The 15657-nt window shown below is 36.1% G+C and overlaps 2 protein-coding genes across 4 annotated transcripts in view; one reads left to right on the forward strand and one right to left on the reverse strand.

Annotated features, from left to right (window-relative positions):
• EBAG9 (estrogen receptor binding site associated antigen 9) overlaps positions 1-15657 on the reverse strand; it is a 1013262-nt gene that overhangs the window by 805795 nt on the left and 191810 nt on the right. The window lies entirely within an intron of this gene.
• TMEM74 (transmembrane protein 74) overlaps positions 1-15657 on the forward strand; it is a 143702-nt gene that overhangs the window by 18480 nt on the left and 109565 nt on the right. The window contains exon 2 of one of the 3 annotated variants that reach the window (XR_007728229.1): positions 8816-8933. The exons of the other annotated variants lie outside the window; for them this stretch is intronic. The gene's annotated coding sequence lies outside the window, so the exon portion shown is untranslated. Of the gene's footprint in view, positions 1-8815; positions 8934-15657 lie in introns of those variants that run through there. 3 annotated transcript variants of the gene reach the window in all.

Consider the following 15657-nt stretch of genomic DNA (forward strand, 5'->3'; position numbering starts at 1 on the left):
CTTGCATACAAGTCAGTCATATGTAACAGCCTCATGTCAAAGTGTTCATGGGGAATTTAAGGATAAGACATGGAAAAGAAGGGCAGGCCCCTTGGAATTACCCTTCTACTGAGGTCTATTTGGCAAAGGTGACAGCAGTTGAGGGAGATGGTTGGGCAAGAATTTCATGATCCTTAGGGAAACAGGTGAAGGTTTGAGCCAGACCTGAGAGCAGCAGGTAGGAGCTGGTGGTAGCAGAAAAGTGGACCCTCATATGCACCAGCTCACCTTCAGTTTTTCCCAGACCTACCAGTGGAAGGTGCGCATTGAAGAGAGTTGTGCTATGGCAGGGGAGGGAAGCGGGGGTGTGAAAGGCTACAACACTTGCATTACAGGAGGAGCTGGTGGTATTGCAGTCAGAGATAACACCTACGTATGTCATGATTATATAAATTCAACTTTTTCTGTAGATGATGCAAGAGCTACTCATTTTTTAAAGTGAAAGTAGCATAATCAGATTTTAATGTTAGAAAGAAAACTCAGATGATAGGATCGAGATGAGATTGGAAAAGTAGGTGAGGATAATTGGGAAGATTAGGAAGGGTCCAGGGATAAATAATAAACTAGGATGGTGAAGGGAGAAATCAAGAGGAGGCAATAAATTAGTCATTTCAAAGATCAATAAAGTTGATGGTTAATTTGAAAGTGGTGGAGCAGTGAAGGAAATTGCTTGTATTATTAGTCACTAGCCAAGTTTGGTATGGAAAGCTTAGGAAAAAGCACCAGGTTTAATGGGAAGGATATGTTGAGTTTGAGGTCTGTGGGGAACATCCAAGTGAAGATGGCTAATGGTCAGTGGAAGTATGGGTCTGGAGTGCTGGAGTAAGGTTGGGCTTATTTATGATATAAAGCTTTGTGACAATATTCTCTCAGCCCAAAATTGGGATCTAGAGTTTCTCCAATTTCCAATGGCTGGTGAATTTATTTTCATGAAAGTTTTACAAATGTATGTGGAAGCATATAATGAGATTTCAACTAATCTTTAAGTAAAAGAATAAAACCACTTGAAATCAGAATGTCCCTGAAAAAAAAAAAAAACAGGGTATACAGTCACTATACTTATACCTCATCTATTTCAAAAAGAATTGATATAATTTAGATATTAGACCAAAGCTTCACAATAAAAAAGATTAATTAGAAATTAATAAGAAAGAGAAGAAAATATAAGTAACTAGATCCCTGAAATAAGTCAATAACCCCAAAACAAGTTTAAGTTAACTTGAGATTTCTGTAAAAATTAAGAAGGGGTGAAGAATATTTGATCAAAGTTACAAAGTATTTGATAAAAAGGAAGGCCAGTATTAACTTAGGGAGAGAAACACTTCTTGACACAAAATTCTTTGGAGAATTTATCACACAGATCTGTATATAAAGGACACTGAGTAACAGTGAAAAATGGTTTTACCAAAGCTACAGAAATGTTCTAAAAATGGATCCTTCCTATATTGACCATATTTAAAAGCTAAGGATATAATATTGAGTCCAAAGGGAAGATACTTTTTTTCAGAAAACTAAGATACCACGGCTCAAGTAGGTTGCTTTTTGATGACAATTAAAGGAATGGGGCCAAAAATCTTTGGAGGATTGGATAGTGAACATGTTTTACTAATGCTCAAATCTTAAATATTTTCAAGCAAGCTTCTGACAAAATTGCTGAATCTCTACTCTTTTGTTGTTGAATTCGCTGATGAGTGTTTAGGTTTTGACATTCTGTGTATAGATGAAAGTAAATTTCCAATTCTTCAGTTTTCAGACTGTGATGGTTAATATTGAGTGTCAACTTGACTGGATTGAAGGATGCAAAATATTGTTCCTGGATGCGTCTGTGAGGGTATTGCCAAAGGAGATTAACATTTGAGTCAGTGGACTGGGAGAGGTAGACCCACTCTCAATCTGGGTGGGCACCATCTAATCAGATGCCAAAGCAGCTATAAGAAAAGCAGGCAGGAGAAGATGGAAGAGCAGACTTGCTGAGTCTTCCAGCCTTCATCTTTCTCCCGTGCTAGATTCTTCCTGCCCTCAAACATAACACTCCAAGTTCTTCAGCTTTTGGACTTTTGGACTTATACCAGTGGTTTGCCCAGGGGCTTTTGGGCCTTTGGCCACAGACTGAAAGCTGCACTGTCGGCTTCCCTACTTTTGAGGTTTTGGGACTCGGACTGATCACCACTGGCTTCCTTGTACCTCAACTTGCAGACAGTCTATCGTGAGACTTTACCTTGTGATTGTGTGAGTGAATTCTCCTTAATAAACTTTCTTTCATATATATATATATATATATATATATATATATATATATATATATATATCTCCTATTTGTTCTTCTCGCTAGAGAACCCTGGCTAATGCAAAGACCTATAGAAGAAGAGTTGAGACCCTATTGTGAAAGTTTTAGAGGCACCTTTTATGGTGGCCCACGTAGAAGACCTTACCATGTTTCCATAAATGAGGGCCTCTACAAATTTTGTAAAAGTCCTTCTAACTTGGAAAATTACTATGAATCTATTTAATTCCTTATAAGATTTTACCACTGAAGGTTAGAGAATATAATTTTGGCTTGGAAACTTCAATAATTTGTCATCCCAGCCAAAAAAGCAAACTCTTCATTGCCTCTACAAAGAACATTCCTATGAACTCATAAGATTCAAATGAAATAACCCAATACTTCAGCTCTCTTTTGATTAGTTAAAAAGAGACAGAGAGACAAAGAAAGAAAGAAAGAAAAGAAAAGAAAAGAAAGAAAGAAAGAAAGAAAGAGGAAAAGAAAAGAAAACCACTAAATTAATAATATAATAAAGTTATCCCTCATTGCTGCTTTCACTGGACACCTCCAAATATGATCTCTTTTAAAATCCTGCTGGATGAGGTCATTTAACCATACCTATTTAAATATTAGGGAATACTAGTAAATGCAAGTATTTTCATTTTAATTAGATTATGCTAATGCTACTGAAAATAATCTGCCAATATACTTGCTGCTTTTTCCAAAGCTCTGATATGAACCAAACAGGCTGGTTCTTACACATTTTTTTTTTTCATATTTAGCGAGAAAGCCTCCCCCAATAAGAAAAATTCATCAGAATGCTTATGAGCACTTTAGAATTTAGATAAGGATACTCCATTCCATTTATTGTATGTCAAGTATAAGAATTTAGGACAATATATACAGTCAATCTGTTTAAAAATTCTTTCTCTATAGATTGTTAAGTAGGTGATAAATCTTGAGTTGTTATTAACGTTAAAAGTAACTAAAGATGGTCAGGTGTGGTGGCTCATGCCTGTAATCCCAGCACTTAGGGAGGCCAAGGAGGGTGGATCACTTGAGGTCAGGAGTTTGAGACTAGCCTGGCCATCATGGCGAAAACCCATCTCTACTAAACACACAAAAAATTAGCCACGCATGGTAGCATGTGCCTGTAATCCCAAGCTACTTGGGAGGCTAAGGCAGGAGAATCGCTTGAACCAAGAGGTGGAGGTTTCAGTGAGCTGAGATCACATCACTTTACTCCAGCCTGGGCAACAGAATGAGACTCCATCTAAAATAATAATAATAATAATTCCAAACTGCTAAGACCTTAGTTAGGCTGTGTTGCCTATGGGGTCCCCAAGCTCATCACCATCCCTTAAGCCCAGGATGATGGAAGCCTCTGAGAATCTTGACTAAAAATTCCAGTATCACTGACAGTGAGAGCAGAGAGTACTCTAAGTAAGGCAGATTTGTCAGACCTGAACCTCTTTTCTTAGGATTGGCTAAATTCTGATCACCAGTTTAAACCTGCAACTCAGTACCAAGGTCTTTAGTGTAGAAATAGCAAATGTGCACTTATGCAATCTTCAACTCTTACACCTATTTCCAACTACAAGTTAATCAAGCACAGAGAATGTATTGAAGTTGTGTGCCTGAAAATGATAACCACGTTGACTTGATAGGCTGAAAATGGAAGGGGAAGAGACTAGAAGGCCCAGAAACATCAGAGCCTTAAAAATGTGATATAGCAGGTGGATGAAGACTGATAAACTCAGCTTCATTGAGTTCTTATGGATTTTCTGCAGCTGGAGAACATGAGGCAGAGAGTTCATCTCTGGCGAAATTGGGACTAATCTTATTCCTTAAGATGCCTATGAGAGTAAAGAATGTTTTTAAAGACCAGATGCAAGCATTTTTAGCAGCCAGCAAATTGGAAGTGGAGATAAGACAGAGTGAGATGAGCTGGAAGAAGAGCTATCCTTCCTTGAATAGCAGTTCAAGCTCATATTCCCTCTGTCATCATTCAGACATGACCTCCACCAGCAGAGCCTAATGCACAAGTTAGCATAAAGAAATACTGTCTCTTAGAATGGCATCCAGCAGGAGGAGGCAGGGCCTTTTGTCTCAAACCAACTTGTGCATACAGAGGGATAAGGAATTATCCTCATCTTAAACTCAAAGCACTCTCCATTTCAGAACAGGAAAAAAATGTACATGGCATCCAGGAATTTACTTTTTTATTTAACCTCATTCTGCTGCTTATCAGTTATTACCAGAACTTTATTCTCACCTTTTTAACCCTTCCCTTCCCTTTATCCCTCTAGGAAAGACACATTTTTAATCGTTGGCAAATGTTTGAGGTTTTTGTTTGTTTTAGTTTTAGTGTTTGTTTGTTTGTTTGTTTAGTCTTGACTATAGAACATGTCCAGCCTATTGAAACTCTATCAAAGCTCTAAGGCTTACAGATGCCACCTGCACTGTTAACTTAGTCTTTCTTCTCCTATTGCTTGCAGTTGGTATGCCATTATTGTAAATTAGACTGAATCTGCCATTGAGACATCCTCTCCTTTATCTTGTTTGTGTTGTGGAGATAAGAGATAAATTGAATGCCCCAAGTGAAATGCTATCAAGTTTTCCCTCTATGTGTAGAAATGGCAGTTTCTGAAGGCTCACTTATTCTCAGAACTTCCACCCTCTAGAGTTGATATAAAAGGAAAAAAAGGAGGTAGAAATCCATATTTACTAGTAGTTTTCCCTCTGGGAGCCTTTTCACTAACTCTTTTACTTTCTTTTCCTAAATACTGTTATGTCAAGCTGTGTGCATGAAAGAATGATTAAATAATCAGAAATCTGTAATATTAAAAGTTGGAAGAATTGTTTAATCCTGAGACTATGTGAATTGTCAGTAAGCCTATACCAGACTGAGGAATAACTCTGGAGATTGTAATTTCTCAAATCAAGAATGCTTTTAATTCAGATAAGGAATTTCACTAATTGAAGTAAGAATACCAGTAAAATAATTAGATATTTTACTAGAGTGTTGCCTTGCACATCTGCTTTGAGTGCTAAGTGCTGACATATGTTTACTTATTACTCTAAACACCATAATGAAGGGTAGACATTCTTGCCCAAGTTATAAATTAATACTTCTTGGTGGCATTCATGGTCCTTCCCAACTAATCTAAACCACAGATACTAAATTCAAATGCCAAGTGTCAATTGTTTCTTTTATGTTATTTATAATATCTCCAAAATTGGTGAATATTACATTTGAATTGTATTTTAAACATTCTAACACTATGCAAACTATTTCATGCCTAGATTTGTGTTTATATGGCTAAATCTCAGGAAAAGATTTTTAGTGCTTTAGAGGCACAGTTAACATTTTTCAGAATTACTTAAAATTCATCTCTTTGCCTTTGCCTCCTTGGGGTCTGTTTTCCTTTGTGTCTGACTCACAACATCTACTTCATGTGGGATGGTCTAAGGCATAGTAGATGGGAATGTTACAATGGGGAAAAGGGTTGGTTTCCTGAACTTACCAATGGGAAAAGAGGAAAAGTTTAATTGGGATTCAGCCAGATGCATGGGACAATTAATTCCATGAAATATGGATTCGATGAACATGAAGAAATATGGGAACGACTGTGGAAAGGTAGAAGGAAACAATTTGGAGGAAATTTATTCTTAAGTGTACTTTCATTTATTTAATAATTTTTATTGATTGCTAAATTCTAGAGATTTTGCTAGGCAATGGAATATAAAGGTAAACAGAGCAAAACTAGAAGCTACCTGTCCTCAAGGAGTTTTTTGTTTTGTTTTGTTTTTAAATATGAGGTCTCACTTCATTGCCCAGGCTGGCCTCAAACTTCTGGGCTCAAGCAATTCTCCCACTTCTCCCCTCAGCCTCCTGAGTAGCAGAGATTATAAGTGCATACCACTATGCCTTCCACTAAATTTGAATCTAGTAGAGGAGACAGGTATGAATCAAATAATTAGATAAGAGTGCCATTCAAATTAATAAGTACAAGAAAGGAAAAAAGATGGGGAAATATGAGAATGTATCATGGGGAAAAAGTATATATAAGGAAATGATGATGGAGCTGAGATCTGAAGCTTGACTGGTGGGAAGATAAATGCTGTCGGTCATTAAATTTTAACACATTCAAGGTAGGTTCTACCCATGGGGCTGAGTTCAAAATCCCTGAATACTTACGACAGATAAATAGAGGAGCTGAAAACAGGAACACATTAAGAAATTACACAAAATGAAGAGCTGACATTAAGTCCTGAGGCTGCATATTACTAACTGTGCTTTGAAGGATTTTCAGCTTATTCATGAGAATTGGCTATTTGTCCTTAAGAGAATGCGTGAAATAATTCAGAATATTTTCTTTAGGTCACAGGAAACCCAGCATGTTGGAAGCTGGAATCCATCATGTCAAAGTGTATTACATATTTGTATTCTTTGAATCTCTGAAATGTTAGTTAGGTGCAATTGGAGAGATGATGGAGATGATAGTCTATGCCAAGTTTATTTGTGTGCAAAGAGGCTTTCATTCATGAAACACAGTTGTTTCTGCCTCAAAATCTTATTGAAGATATCTATTCTGTCAACTTTGGCCTCTGGTGTTAATAGCAGGAAGAATGAAATACTATTAAATTATTTCTAAACTTCACTGGATTGAATTCTGATCAGCTCAGAAGTGTAAGAGGGATTGCATTAAGTGGAGAAAGAACCTTTAAGAGTCTTTATTCCAAAACCTTACAGGAGGGCTCCAAGCCCTGTGGCAGGTCTGTTTTGTGTTGTGACTTGATAGCAAATCATAGCGGTTGACTAATTTTTTTGGAACAGAGAGCTATTTGTATACTTTTGTAATAAACCCTTGAAATATATTTCATAAAGGAATTGTCTAGCTTTTAGAAAGATTGGTTGATGTTATAAATGTCCTCATGTAAGGACTAAAGAGAGAAGAAAAAATTCAGTTGTACCACCCAGAAGAATATTAAAGCTGCATTTTATTTGGCTAGCTAGGAGAATAGGAAGAGGGTAACATATTTTTGCCTCTGGCTTCTCTGAACAAAGACCTTGGATATGAGACTATCCATCTCCAGATCCAGATGATTTTCCTGAACAAGAATAAGAGGGTCAGTTTAGAGCCTGTTAAAATACCCTCTCTAATAAGATGGAAACTGCATCTTTGTTTCAGACATAGCCTAGGTATAGAACTGTACCTATGGCTCTCATTTATAAGGATAAAGTAAACAATTTTCATAGATCATTATTAATAAAAGTTTACATGTATTGTAGACTTACTGTGTTTCATCCTCTGTGCAGATCTCTTTATACTGATTATCTTATTTAATTTCTATAATAACACTATGAGGTAGGTTCTATTTATATGTTGGGGATACCAAAGCAAAAAGAGATTAGAAGACCTAATGTAAGATCAAGTAAGCGGATAATCCTGGACTAGAGCCCAGGTTTCTGACTCCTGAAACCATGCTACTAACCACTATAGTGTACTGCTTTTCATCCCCAGTCTAATATTTAGTTTCAGTTTTACTGGTGATGTTTAGTGGATTGATGGAGGAATGAATTGATGAATGAACAGAAACCAAAATAAGGTAAATGAATTCAATTAGTTTAATAGATTCTCTTGCAAGGGAAAAATAGAGGGAAATTTAGTAAATGTAATAAAATTTAACACACACACACACAGAGACACCACAACCACTTAAAAAGAACCCCATACAATAGGAGAACACTGAAATTAGAGGGGGCCCGTTTAACTGATAGAGTCAGCCAGCAATGACCCAATCCCAGAGCAAACAAATCATCTCTTTTCCCTTCTGCCTGGCTGATTGGCTTCAGTGTTGAACCAGTAAAAGCTTGGGGTTATAGCACTCACAGGTTCACAATAGATCATGGTGTAGGGTTACATCACCGTACCCTCTCCAGGTAATGACACCCTTGGCTAAGGCTCACATCAGACACCAGCTATCAGGCATGACATTGCTACAGCCAGACTACAAAGTGACATGAGAGAATGTTTAAAAAGGGCAAGGGGATAATTGCATCTCTTCTAAGGAGAGCGTCAGGCACTCAGCCAAGTAAAGGCTAAGTTAATGTTGCAGTCAGAGCAAGAACAAGCCACAAGCATTTGCTGCCTCTCACACTCCTGCCAATAGATGCATTCTGTCAAAACTGCACTCAGGATGGGCTTGCTAATAATCGTCAAGCTCTGCTACTGGCAACTCATCTCTCCAGATAGTATATGTGCCCCGCACAGCCTCTGTGACCATGCATTGCTACCCTGGTGCACTTGGCTTTTCAACCCAGATCACCAGTCCCAAGAGACTGGCTGACCCTTGTTCTACTTCACCTAAGCTCCTGGAAGTTCTACTTGCAATCAAGCAAAAGGGCCTTCAGACCTATTAAACACTCAGTTTGTTAAAGTGCTCTGAATGTCATAGTGAAAGTCTTTTCTCTCTCTCTCTCTCTCTCTCTCTCTCTCTGGAGAACAGCAGCGCAATCCCGGCTCACAGCATCCTCCACCTCCTAGGTTCGAGCGATTCTCTTGCCTCAGCCTCCTGAGTAGCTAGAACTACAGGCATGTGCCACCACACCTGGATAATTTTTTTGTATTTTTAGTAGAGACAGGGTTTCACCATGTTGGCCAGACTGGTCTTGAACTCCTGACTTCAAGTAATCCACCTGCCTCATAGTGGAAGCCTTCTAAGCCATGCTTTACATCATGCATATTAGATGATTGAGCTGTGTGAAATTGTTCCTATTACAGGTCAAAATATATAATGGTTCAACCCAGCACATTTATCTTACCCAATTTTGTACAAAGCATATACCATGAAATTTAAATCTCATTTCACCTCATTCTCTCAGTTCTCCTCCATAGAAGCATCTGTCTTTAACAATTTATGTAAACTTCCAAATATTTTCATGGATATGCTTACACAGATTTGTTTCTAAGCATATATATTTCTTACACCAATGAGACCACATCTGTGTACATACAGTGCCATTCTTCTTTGCCTTGCTTGTTTTTACTCAGTTTATATCAAGGATCTTTTCTTCTCAGCCATTAGAGAGCTACATCATTCATTTTGCACTTTCACTTCATGGGCATATAATTATTTAATCAGTCCCCTTTAAGTTGTTTCAAAAGTTTTGCTATTACAAACATTACTGCAATAAATATCTTTCTATATTTACCTTTTTATTACATCAAATCTATTCATAGAATAAATTACTAGAAATATAATTGATGAATAATAGGTATATGCATTTTACATTTTGATAGATACTGTCAAATTGCCTTCCAAAGACATTGCAATTTACCATTCCACCAATAGCAGATGAAACAGTTCACTTTTCTTAACACTTAATCCACCCTCACAACTGTTACAGAAAATTTGTTTTTTTTAAAAATAAACAAGGCAGTACAGATTAGAATTGTAGCTTATCTTACCCCTCTTCGATCTCATACCCCTTTTTACTTCCATTGAGATTACAGCCATATTAAATGTGTTTATTATTCCCACAATTTTTAATACTGTTGCTTCTAATACATGGATTTTATGGATGCATTTTAAATATATTATGAATGCTTTATACATTTACTTTAAATAAATACTGTATATATTGTTTGGACACATGTCTTTAAGCATTATACAAATCATGTAGTATGGTATCATCATTTGGCAGCTGGATTTTTTAAAATCACATTTTATTCCTGGAATTTACCCTTTATCTATATAGCTTTGATTTAGTTTATATTTTTCACTGATAGATAGTACCCAGTACCCATTGTAAATGGTGGAATATGCTACCATTTATTTTTCTAACATTCTATTGATGGGAATTTATATTGTTTTTTCCATTTTTTAAAATTTTTTACTGTTATAAACAATATGATAATGAACATTTTGTTCTTCTTTGGTCTGAGAATTTCTCTGACAGGTCCAAGGGTGTGAGCATCTTCAGGTTTGCTAAATGATACCACTTTGATCTCATTTACTCTCCCATCAGCCATGCATTAGCACTGTCATTACTCAGCATCCTCCACAGCACTTAATATTGTCCAACTAAAAAGGTTTGCTAATGTGATAGGAGGAAAATTATATTTCTTATTGTCTCAATTTGCTTTTCCTCCATTACTAAGGTGATTGCACATCTTTTTATACATTTCTTGGCCATTTGTACTTCCTGTTTTGTGAATTGGCTTTACATGTATCTATCCTTCACCCAACTGAGGTCAAGAGAGTTAAGCCTCCTGGTTGTCTCTGTGCTTGGCAGGTTTTTTCCTTCACAGAGGATACAAACTTTAGGTATCTTTGGTGTATGCCGGAGTTTCAGTTCATATGCTTGCTTACTAGTTTTCAGCATTCCCTTTGTTTCTGCTTTATATTTTAAAATTTTTGTTCTGTTTTGTTTTATTTTGTGGTTTTACTTACTTACTTTTGTCAAGGGATTTTTAGGATAATTTCTCCAAGCTATTTCTAGAACTGGAAGTCTGTTAAATTTACTTGTAGGTTATTATAAATTATTATAGAATTCATTCAATGATAGAGCCTAGTTACTGATATCGCTAAGAAAGCAGCTGCATAACTGTCTGAAAGGTACTCTGCTTTTGAAAATTCCATTTTTAAATTCTCAGAGAGACAAAAGAATTTAACTCTTCTCTTGATAGCACAGGAGAAAAAGCACACAATGCAACTGAAGAGTGAAAGATGCAGACTTCAGTATATCAGTGCTTCAGCAAGAAACATAATAGTATAGATTTTAGAGTAAGCGACATGTTTGCTAAGGGGACATTTCTCCTGATTTGATTTGAGACGGCTAGCGGGGAAACGAAAAAGACTTGACCAAAGAAGTCATAGGGAAATTTAGCACATAAATGCATTATTAATTATGGTGTCATTAAGTTCATTTTCTCTAAAGCAACTGTATAAATTTTAAAAGTACATATATGGTACTTCTTGGAGGCATTAAAAGCAATGTATTGCTTTTTAAGAAAAACAGAAGAGAGGCAATTTATATCAGCAAGCATGTAAATTGACTTTGTTCAGGTTCTTTCTCAAATAAAAGTGACCAATTAACTTACTCTATTATATTAGTATGTGAATATCTCTAAAAATCAGCAAAGAATAAATATTCACAATAGTATATTATTTAAAAATCAAGCATCATTTATTTTCTTATTAAGAACAGTCTGTGTGGAGATAAATATTGATGTATACAATCTGATGGAATATAAGAATACAAAGAGAGTGTTACTTCTTTTAAGAAGATTTTATTAACTAGGGTTACATACTTGTTATCATGAAATTATCCACATTGAAGATGATCCTAATTATTTAGCCTCCATCTACTATCTACTAGATAAAATGGTCCTAATCTAGCATTACTGTTCTTATTACAAACAGTAAGAAACACCTGGATGAGGTGTTTTAGATCCCAAATTGGGGCTTAAAGTCTTAGCTTATAGACCTCAAATTAGGAACTGTAAGAACAGGATGTATTCTAATCCTTTTCTATTAATAGTATCATATTGCTTCTTTGGGTATAGTCCCCTAGCTCCTGAGGAAACAAAAATGATTAATGTAATTACTGTGGTCTGTGATCAGCACAGATGTCTGTTGGGAAAAATAATCAGGATTGGCACCACAACATCAGAACTTATGCTCTTACCAGGTAAGTAAACCCTTTCCCTGATTTGACTTTATTCTTGCAGTTCCTGCAACATGTATGGACTCAGTCATTATGAATACAGCAAGAAAATGGCAGATCTATCCTCATGAGGATACATTTCCTTCCTTCCTTCCTTCCTTCCTTCCTTCCTTCCTTCCTTCCTTCCTTCCTTCCTTCCTTCCCTCCTTCTTTCCTTCCTTCCTTCTTCCCCTCCCTCCCTCCTTTCTCTTCTTTCTTTCTCTTTCTTTCTTTCTTCTTTATTTTTCTTTCTTTCCTTCTTTTCTTTCTTTTTCTTTACAGTGGTTCACTCTGTTCCTCTAAATTTGCAGATATGCATCTTAGGTTATAAAGGAGTGAACAGGTTGATTTGACCTAAGGTAAACTAAAATTGAGAAGCATAACAGACAGTGGTGTTAACTATGTCAAGAATATGCTTACTGGAACAGATTCAGAATTTTAGTACCTTCTATCTATTTTTAAGTTAGAAATGGAAACATAACATAATTTTCCACGTGCCATTTACTGAAGCAGACAGGTTGGTGTCCAAAAATTCTGTAGAATCAGATACTTTGTATCACATATTAAAAGAGTTATCTACTTTATACACATAGTAAAACCTAATTTCTGTTTCATCAAATGGATTTACACTATTTCTGGAATGCTGCCTTTCATTTACTTGGAGGTGGATAAAACCTAATAGTTTGAAATTTTAATGATAGAATTAAATAACTATGAAAGTTCAGAAACAAATTCATTCCAAATAAACTATCTCATTTTCAATTGTACTTTATTTTCTTATTACGCAGTATTTTGTTGTTGATGCTTGCATGTGATTACAATATAATTCCTTGATTCTGGGAATAGCAAACATAAAATAGGAAGAAAAAGTACTCCTCATTTCCCCCGTTCCATTATTCTCAATTCCTGATAATATGCTTTTTCTTCCCTATTTTCTCTTTGTCTTTGCCTATACTGTCTCATTTAAACCTTAAGTTAATTTTAATTTGGCAATAAATTTACATTGTTATTAATATCCAATGTCTACTCTGAACTTTGTTCTACTCTGACTCTTAACAGTAATTTTTTGCATGTATCTCCTATTTTAAAGAGATGTATTTGACATTTAGTTGCTAATTAAACCAATCATTAACAGAATTCACAATCATTTCTTAAACTTCTATAAAAAAGCAATTTGTGAGGTATAAAATGTAAAGGTGAAATTTATTTGGATTAGTTATTTTAATACAAAAATCTTAGGCCCTGGAGAAAGAAAAATCAATGAGCATTTTCTTACAGCGTAAAATATCCTCTTTAAGCTTAAATTTTGAAAGACATTATGTAGTTTTAAGTGGGACTTCTAGCCTTGTTTTCACATGCTCTGTGTGTAGGTTATATCAGTTTTCTATGCTGTATGACAAATTATCACAAACTTAGCAGCTGAAAGCGATACACATTTATTATCTCAGTTTCTGTGGTTCCGGTATCCAGGCACAGTTTAACTGTGTCCTCAAATCAGGGTCCTAGAGGCTGCAATCAAGGTATCAGCCAGGCTGCTTTCTCATTTGGATTACTGACTGGAAGAATCTGCTTCAAGCCTCATTCAGGTAGTTAGTTAGCAGAATTCATTTCCTTGGGATGATCAGACTGAAGGCGGGCCCTTGACTGCAGTGTTCCTGGAGACAGCCTGCAGTTTCTTGCTATGTAATCACAGTGATGGTAAATTTTATGTGTCAACTTAACTGGACCACAGGGTGCCCATATATTTTGGCTAAACATTATTACTGGGTGTGTCCATGAGAATGTTTCTGTATGAGACCTTCATTTGAATCGGTGGACTGAGAAGGCAGATGGCTCTCCCAAATAGGAGTGGGCATCATCCAATCCATTGTGGGCCTGAATAGAACAAAAAGGCAGAGGAAAGAAGAGATTGCCCGCTCTGTCTGACTCCTAAGCTGGGACATCCATCTTTTTCTGCCCTCAGACTGAGGCTTACACTGTCATCTCCCCTGGATTAGGCCCTCAGACTTGGACTGAACTATATCATGTACTTTCCTGGGTCTTCAGCTTGCAGATGATGAATTGTTGAACTTAGCCTCCAAAACACATGAGCCAATTTCTCGTAATAAAACTCTGTCTACCTATCTACCTATCTACCTATCCATCCTATTGGCTCTGTTTCTTTGGAGAACCCTGAGTAATACAGCCACTAACTTCATAAAGTTGGCAAGAAGAGTCTTTAGAATAGTCTGCTAGCAAGGCAGAATCCTACATAATGTAACAAAATCACCCAGTGACATCCTATCATGTTTGCCATATTCTATTGGCTAGAAGCAAGTCATAGCTTCTGCCCACTCTCAAGTGGAAGGGATCACACAAGGACATGAAGACCAGGAGTCCAGGATCATGATAAGGAGCACCCTAAGGCTGTGTCTACCATATAGGTAAATGTAAAATATGTGTTTATTATTTTTATCTTGAATATATTTTAACATTTATTTAAAAATCTATTAACAGTATAAAATGAAAATAATAACCACATATGGAATGTTAGCATTCGTTGAAATAAAATACATGTCAACAAAAACACAAAGGGGAGTAGGAGATACAATTAATTTTGTCTTTGGTTTCTTAACATTGCTTACATGGTGGAATAAGATTACCTCATAGTAGACTATGATAATTCAAAGATGAATATTTTATTCTGTAGAGAAGTGGTTCCCAATATATGAGCTTCAGAACTTGTTATGATAAGCAAATTCTCAGCTCCTACCTCCTACTTTTTGAATCAGAAACTCTAAGGTTGGGCCTAGCAATATGTGGTTTAACAAACACTCCAGATAATTTTTATGCATTCTGAAGTTTGAGATCCACTATAAAGCAACATAGTGAGATACAGCTGAAAACATAAGTAGAAGGGGTAAAGTAGATACAAAATACACTTGATTCACCAAATAAATGCAATAAAAGAGAAGTAGAGGAACAAAGAGCAGATGAAACAAATAAAAATTCCAAGATGATAAACTCACACATCATTTTAAAGCAGTACAAAACAGAGTAGACATGTCTGAATATGGAAGTGCTGATAAAGACAGAATAAGCTCCTAACTGCAGAGGAAAAGGACAAACATTAAAGGAGCCAGAGTAAATCTGATAGCTGGAATTGGCAAACCAGGTCTTTAGTAAGTGTAATTGGTGTCCCTGAAGTATGAAACTCAGCAGATGAAACAGAAATTATTGAAAGATAAAATAAGCAAATTATTTCAAATGAAGAAATGCCTAAAGTTGCCATCCAAAGGGCACATAGGCCCGTTTTTTTGATTTTTAGGATGATTTCATTCCAAACATTTAAAACAGCATGGCAAGATATTTTGATGGCAAATGCTCAACACCATGGCATATCATGAGGCTATTTATTTTTAGACATCCAGGCATAATAAGAAAAATACCTACTGGGGGAAATATTAGGTTGGCATCAAATTTCAGTATACAGACATTCAATGCCAAAAGATAATGAAGCTATGTTCACTAAATTCTGAATGTGAGAGCTCATAATCTAAGAATATTATATTCAGCCAAGATATTTTTCCCATGGCATTCTTAAACATGAAAGGATTCAAGAAATAAAATGCCTATAAGTCATTCTTGAAAGACTACTTGA

Source organism: Macaca thibetana, chromosome 8 (genome assembly GCF_024542745.1).
Source record: "Macaca thibetana thibetana isolate TM-01 chromosome 8, ASM2454274v1, whole genome shotgun sequence".
Lineage (NCBI taxonomy): Eukaryota > Metazoa > Chordata > Mammalia > Primates > Cercopithecidae > Macaca > Macaca thibetana.